This window comes from Heterocephalus glaber, unplaced genomic scaffold, assembly GCF_053883595.1.
Source record: "Heterocephalus glaber isolate CG9 unplaced genomic scaffold, H.glaber_assembly_v1.0 deba00001608, whole genome shotgun sequence".
NCBI lineage: Eukaryota > Metazoa > Chordata > Mammalia > Rodentia > Bathyergidae > Heterocephalus > Heterocephalus glaber.
Genome location: NW_028258379.1, coordinates 19818917 through 19826667, shown reverse-complemented (window position 1 = coordinate 19826667; position 7751 = coordinate 19818917). Strand labels below are relative to the sequence as shown.

General features: G+C 38.9%; 1 pseudogene; it reads right to left on the bottom strand.

The window, feature by feature from the left end:
* Positions 1 to 204: 204 nt before the first annotated feature.
* Positions 205 to 7019, bottom strand: LOC147822778 (splicing factor 3B subunit 1 pseudogene; annotated as a pseudogene).
* Positions 7020 to 7751: the final 732 nt, after the last annotated feature.

Genomic DNA, 7751 nt, shown 5'->3' with positions numbered 1-7751 from the left:
TTATTAAATAGTCACTGGGATATATGTTTTTGGTGAAAATAAAAATTTGAAATTATAAATTATTGAAGTTGCCCTTTTTATAAGTATCAGCATCTCAGGTCACACAGGTAAGTAGCTAGAGTGTTAGAAACATTTTAATCAAATAGCTCTAGACATTCATAAATAAGAGTGACAGAGATTGCACATTTTAAAATTTGCATAATCTTTTTTTTTTTAGCATTTTGTACACAAATGTTTATTTCTCAATTAAACATTCCCTTTAAATACAAGGAATGAATTCTAAATCTTCATAAAGATGAATTAAAAATGAAATCCCTCCAGTATAGTACGTGTAATCACTGTGTTCTTGGTCGCTACTGGCGTTTATTGTTTAACATCAGAAACAAAGACAGGTTATTTAAAAATCATGCTACTGGATTTCTAGTTCTTCCCCTAGGACCAGCTCTATACTGATCTGCAACGTTTAAAATTGTATATCACCAAATTGAAGCGAGTTTAAGGGTGAAACAGCTGTGCCCGGGGCCCTACAAGATGTAGTCGAGTTCGTGGCGGATGTAGGTGTTCTTGTCGTCGTTGTAGATGCGGGGGTAGTGGGCGATGAGCTCGTCCTAGGAGCCGATGTAGATGGAGTTGTAGATCTTCCAGTTCACATCCCGGACCTTCCGAGCCGGATGAAGCAGACCCCGCAGGCAATACTGCAGCCTCCTGCACGGCCCTATGGCGATCCGGAGCCCCTCCAGCGCGCGCATGACCGCAAGGATCACGTGGGGCGACGTCTCGAACACGTTGGGCCACACATAGTTCAGCAGGTGATTCAGAGAATCCTCACAGCCAAAGCCATACACGCCCAGCGACATGTGCTGCACCACCGCGCTGGCCGTCTGCCTGTGCACAAGGTCCCTATCCATTAAAGCATCTTCCAGTAACGGCGTCAGGGCGTAAATGCAGTCTTTGCCCATTTCACCAATACATTCGAACAAGAAGGACAGCGACTTCAACACCCCGTTCTGAACATTCAGTTCGGGAACTCTGTACTCATTCATGAGGGCGGGGAGCACTGTGAAGGGGGAGCAGGTCTCGGAGAGGGAGACGGTAGCTATGGCCACCGTCGTGCACACTCTGGTCTGCCTTTCCTGAACCTTGAGGTTGTTTAGAAGCGTGGCCAAGACATCGTGAGGGCCAATGGCCTTTGCGATATAGCCAAATGTGTTGACTGTGGCTCTACGAATAGCTTTCTTGGGAGCTTTTAGGAGCTCTAAAAGCTCAAAGCAAAATTTACATAATCTTTGTAGAGGGAAAGAAGGCAATATCTGTCAAATGCTCACACTGTTGAATCCAGCAATTCCACTTCTACTATGTTATCAGATCTACTCTCAAATATGAAAAATGATCTGTAGACCAAGCTATTCATTGCTGCATTTTTTGTAACAGAAAAAGTCTGAAAACAGCCTAAATGTCCAGTGGAGGACAGATTACACAATGGATTACTTGACAGCTCTCACAAGGAAGGAAAAGAATCTCAATGAACTATTATGGGATGGTTTCCAGTTACTGGGTCCCCTAAACAGAGCAAAGTGCAGGAATGTGTGATTGCAATTAATAGGTTGCCTTAACAGTGTGTATTTATCTGCTTGTATATGCATAAGAAATCTCTGTAAAGCTACTCAGGGCACCACTGCTGCCATATTGACAGCTGAATGCAAGGTGTCGATGCTCATGAATCATCTTGGAAGCTGAGAGTGGAAGCACAGGCATGCACAGAGTTAGAGTGATTCCAGGGATATGGAGGTCCTAGCTCTCTGAGGCAGCTGAGCTAGTGCTTGGAAATGGGTGTATGAAGTGACAGTTTGTCTCTGGAGTCTAGTTGGCTAACTGAATATGGCAGTGACTATGCTGTGTAGGACACAGACAGACAGTGAAGCCACTAAGCCTGGGCATGGAGGGCATGGGTACTATCAGTGCAGGTGTGGCTTTTGGGAGAGAATCTATATGGACTGGAAGTGTTTGTGGCTCCTTTTTCAAAGAAGTTCAATAACAGTTGCTTCTCGGGTTGGCAAAGAGTGTGTACCATGCCTCCTTCTCTAGAGTTCCCCAGAAAGTATGATTATTGGTTACCTCAGTGGTAAGAGATCTTGTCTCTACAGAACAGACAGGTGGGAACCATGATAGTGCCCACTGTGTATTTCATGCCGATAGTCTCCACCTTTCTTCTTTGCTTCTAGCAATCTCTTGGCATCTCAGGTATGTTAATCTCACCAGAGATCATTTCTATATAGGTATTCTTCATTGTTTTGCTCCACTGTGTTTCAACAAATTCTTTAAGGGACACTTTATCCCTCTGTGGGCTGTTTTGGTTTGTGAATAAAGATAGTGTGGGAGAGGATGAGGCCTGATATCTTCTACTCCATCTGGGTGACATCACTCCCTTAACTGTCCTTCGGTCACGATTAATGCCCTTGCTAAGACTGACTCATTCTGGATGCTAGCCAGGGACTCTTTCATTTCACATTCCCAAGTCACATTGTCATACTAGGGCATTAGCAATCAGAGGGTCTTTCTTTGTACTAGAACCAACCTTCCTCATGAACCTGTATGCTATTATAAGGCTCAGTTCCTCAATGTAGAATTACCCTCACCTGGTATCCTGTCCTGCCTTGAAGGCATTCTTCAGGATCACGGTAGTCTGTCACACTCTTCCTGCTATACATGCATTCATGGCCCTACCTTTCTTTCCAGAATGTTCTGATCTATTTGTACATATTATTTCAACCTTGGCCCTGAGTCTTGTCTCTCAGAAGGAAACAAGGTGGGTAATCTTTATCAAGCCCCCCCCAAATCTTTATATCCATTTCTATTAAAACAGTAGATAACTCAGCCTTTTGATTATTTATGTAATGGAATGCAGCCCTCTCAAGTGCCTCCTTCTGTCGTCAACATTCTCAAAATGGTATTGTGTCCACTGTGGGCTTATAAGAAGCTGCACACTTTTCATGAGACCTTTCATTAGATGCATTCCCACTTGGTTGTGTGACTCTCCTTCAGTTCTTCAATTCTGAGCCTACAGAAGGTAAGCTTCTTAGACACCTTGACTTCTTTGGATACCTTTTTTTTTCTTTCCCAGTAGTGTTTCTGATAAATTTAATGGAAGGTTTTTATTTCTTATTGTTCTCTATCACTTTTTAGCTATATTTCAATTTTGAGTATTTCCATCTTTTCCTCAGATGTTATGAAGTTGCTACCAAATTTATTTGATTATGATCACATTCCGGTGTTTGTTTTTAATTGTTTCTTCTGGGGCTTCTATTACCTCTTTTCCATTTGGCTTCTACATTTTGTTCAGAAATAGATCACAAAGGGTAACTTTTTCTTTCTCACTTGCCTCTCTCTGACTCTGTCTTCTGAGATAAGACATGTTCATAGATAATACTAGGATGTACTTGCTTCTTTTCATAAATAGGTATCCTTTTTTTTTCAGTCACCTCTTAGTTATCCATTTTATTATCTATCTTTATCAAAGTATCACTTACTGCTCTTTTTTATTTCTAAATATTCTCATGGCACAATGGATTATCTCTTTTTCTAAAAATCACAAAACTGTTATGACAATGTTACTTGTTTTTATTTTATTAATTTATTTTGGGAGCACAAGAGTGGTGACCTTATCAAAGGGTTACACTAAAAATATGCTATCTCCAGAAATGACTCTTTGGCATCAACTACAGCCATTAATATGACTTCTATTGACATAAAGTATATATTTCCATCTCACTTTTCCCTCTGCAAGTTAACAGTTAAGAAATAATGAACAGTATTTTTAAAACTTAGTCTTCTTAGACATGTAAGCCCAGGGACAACACACTGATAAAGGTAAAATAAAATGTCTTTCACTTATTTTGTTCATCAACCTGTCACAGGTATATGAATGTGCCTATACACACACAGAGTATATCTTCTAGAGATCCTAATTTAGATGATATGAATTGTTTTACTATAGAAAATAGAAATGAATATAGCTAATTTTTTGGCTAATGTGCAGTATGATAACATACTCTGTTATGTACAGTGTTGCTAAGCTATGGGGATTTGTAGATGCATTTTTTACTTGTGGTATTTTAAATTTACAATTTGTTTATTGAGACATACCTTATCATAAATCAAAAAGCATCTGTATGTATGAACTACAATATTATCCAATATTATCTTTCTATTTATATTTCTACTTATAACTATTTCTTACAGATACTGTCATTTCAGCTTGCTGATTATCATATTAATATTTACTGTATTGAGCACTTTTGATGTGCAAGGACTGTGTAGTTTTTTTTCTAATTCTTAAAACAATAATTATCCTTACTGTATGAATGAGAAAATTTGGTCTCAGATTAAGTGCAGGTGCTACTTTTATTTCATGTTTTTGTAGCTTTGTAGCTCTGTTTCTACTGGAGATAGTATCCTAATTACAGTTAAGAGGTGATGACTCTGGACATGGTGTTTCCCTCCTGTAATCTCAGTTACTTGAGGGGCTGAGGCAGGAGGATCATGAGTTCCAGGCCAGTCTGAGTAATTTAGTGAGACTCTAAAACAAAGTAAATAAAAGCAAATTGAAATTTTTAAAAAAAGAGGCAATGACTTGATCTGGGGAGAGGAAGTATAAAGGTAGCAAGAAAAAGCTCAAACACTACCTAAAAAATAAATTGCATGGACTATGAGAGAAGAACCAACAGAACTCTAGCTTCAAATGGCTGTATGTAAAGGTAGAGTAGGTAGCAAGTCCTAGGCTTGGTTTTCTGATTATTTTGTGAGATTGTGGAAGAGTGGCTTGAACTTTCTGCTCTTCTGATTCTTCATTGTTAAAAAGGATTGATAATATTCTTTCTCTCAAAAGACAGTCGTAAGAATCAAAGTATCTTTCACAAGTAAAATATCCAAAGCGTTAGCTCTAATTATCAGGCAACTAACAGGTATGAGACTCAGAGCTAAGCCATAGGGTAAGAAAGATAAATATGGCATGTCTTACCTCTGCCACCCTCCCCACCCTATACCTTTTAAGGAATTGAAAGTCTGGTGGGAGAGATGGCATCTGACTATCTGGGGCTAGACAGACATGTACAATGTTGTTACCTCTATTTTCAAATGTGAGAACCTTGACATTGATTTAACTTTTGGCAAATACATGTGGCTAACGAGACTGATACATCAGCTGTCCTCTTTACTTCAGCAGTAGTGAAATGCACTCTTGACTAAGCAAGTGAGGTTTATGTTGGAGTGCCTAGGAGAAAAGAAACCTATTATTTTCATTCTATAGTTCTTTTTTTCCTATTTGATCTCTAAAATGCCTAGAACATGATGTTGCTAAATTACTTCTGATTCTAGAAATGCTATTCTATGATACAGCCTTTCACTTGTGTCAGTAGAACTATATAGCTTAAGATATAAATTCCCTTGAGTCAGGGAAACAATCAACTCACATTCACATGAAGGTGTGCAGGACTGAAAACTGATTCTCGTAAAAAGCAATCTGAGAGTGGAGTCTTTCAAAGAAAGTAAAGATTTCTTGAGGGTGTGGGATCCAAAAATGGGAAAGGAAGATAGATCTTCATAGAAAATGAAAGAACTAGCTATGTGAGCTAAATGCATTGATTGGCTATTTTATGATTTTGCATAGAACATCATGGTTACATAGAAAAAAAGAAGGAATGAGTAAGATATGGGGAGCCTGGGTTTTCTAGTCAAAAGGCTTCCCATCTCTGTGTGTTTCAGCAAACTGGGTTAAATTCAATAAATATGGTTTATCTTTTTCTCCTTGCTCTGCTAATATACATAAAGCACATTACTGTTTTCTTCACAGCCCTTTGTAATTATGATTGGCTTGAGCTCCTTGCTCAAACACCTCTAGTTCAGCTCTCCCAGCAGTGTGTCAGGCTGGCCTGTCAGGCTCTCTTGGCTTCAGTGGCTTCCCAGCTGCCTCTGGCAGTCTCTGTGAATCCTGAGGTGCTTGTCTGACTTCCCTGCATGTGATTCCCTATCTTGGCTCATGGTGCAGCTGCTCTGTAATATGCTTACTTCCAGCCTGCCACAAGGAAGACACTGCCTTTTCTGCTTGTCATTTCATGTTATGCATCCAATGCGACACTTCAGACCACATATATATCCCAGTATTAGCCCATGAAGCACCATGCAGGATGGCGGGAAAAGGCAAAGATCCAGATGGGGTGTGACTTTTCTCCTCCCAGGATGGCTTCTGGGTACTTCCTTTCAGTTTCTGCTTCAAGACTCAGAGAGACCAGGCTCTGAGGCCCGGAGATAAAGCCTGTAGATATTTTTCATGGTATAATTCTTTTATATCCAAATACTTTAGCTGGTCAGTGGAGTTTGATATACAGAGATTTCACCTGTAATAGACCTTATCTGTTTCTCTTCCCGACAAAGGAAGCATAGTGAAATTCTCTTCTTATTGCAGAAATACAAGCAGGGTGCTCAGGTCAGTGAATACACCTGGAACCTTATGGAAATGACTAGCTGAGCAATCTAGAGCAGCAACTTTACAAAGGGATTGGGTGGAACCAAAGTCTTCTTAACAGTAAAGTGGATGAAAATCTGTTATTTGGAATCTAGTATTTAATTTATAATATATTGAAGACAAAAAGATTGATTATATAGATAATCATCCCTGAGCGAGTTGTTGTGAAGAAAGAACTGAATGGCCTGAACTTAAGAGCATCAGCAGAACGTGGATATTATCTTATGGACAGGATTAGAAAGAAGATTTTTAGCAATCCCTAGTAAAGACTTCTTAAGTAAGAGAAATGGAAAGTTTTCACCAAAACTCCAGTAGATATCATTTATATTTTTCTTAGATATAATGAAGCATAAAATTAGTATAACATATATGTGGCTTTATTTTCTCATAGGGTAGGTTGATATCTTCATAACGACTCAAGTCGAAGAATCCTATCAAGTTATATTACAGATAAGGTATCTGTACAGGGCAGATCTTACCTGTTATTATAATTAATCATGCTAACATTTATTGAACAACTCTATGTAGTTGATGTGTATCAGTGAATCATTTATCAAAAATTATGCATCACAATTTACATTAGGTTTAATTTGGGAGATGAGAGGCTTATTGGGCATACCTGTGTGCTGTGTGTAGCCAGTTAATTCTTCTAAAGAAAAGCAGGAGAATAGGTAGAAAGGCTAAGCAATAGAAGAGAGAAGGCAGTGAGAAGATGGGAAAGAAGTGAGTTTGAGCAAACAAGACGGAAATCAAATCAAAAAGTCGTGAACTGAAAAGCATTTACTAGCATCACCCTTGCTATATTTTACGGCAAAATATGGTAATAATCTTTTGTTGTATTTCTTTCTCTGCTCCCCTTTCAAGGCCTCAAATAGGCCTTGAGAAAGGAGTCAGGCACCTTTAAAACTTTCCACTTAATCACCTATAGTGAATGCTCATTTAAAGATTGTCTTTTTGTATCAAAGAAGAAGTAGCAATGCTTTTAGCAAAAGGAATGGAATGAGAAAGAAATTGCCTAATCAGCCCTGCTCATGCAGTGCTTTGTGAGAAAGATTATTGAATTTTCAGTCTCTGCAGAATTTTAATGAAGCTCCATCTTGCTGGAAAATCCAGCCTTTTGTCAATAGAGTTCAATAACTTGACCACCCATGTAATAAGATGCACCAGTTGAAATCTTTCACTCTGCCAAAGGCAGAGGTGTGTCTGAAGAGTGCTGGAAATGAGGAAACAT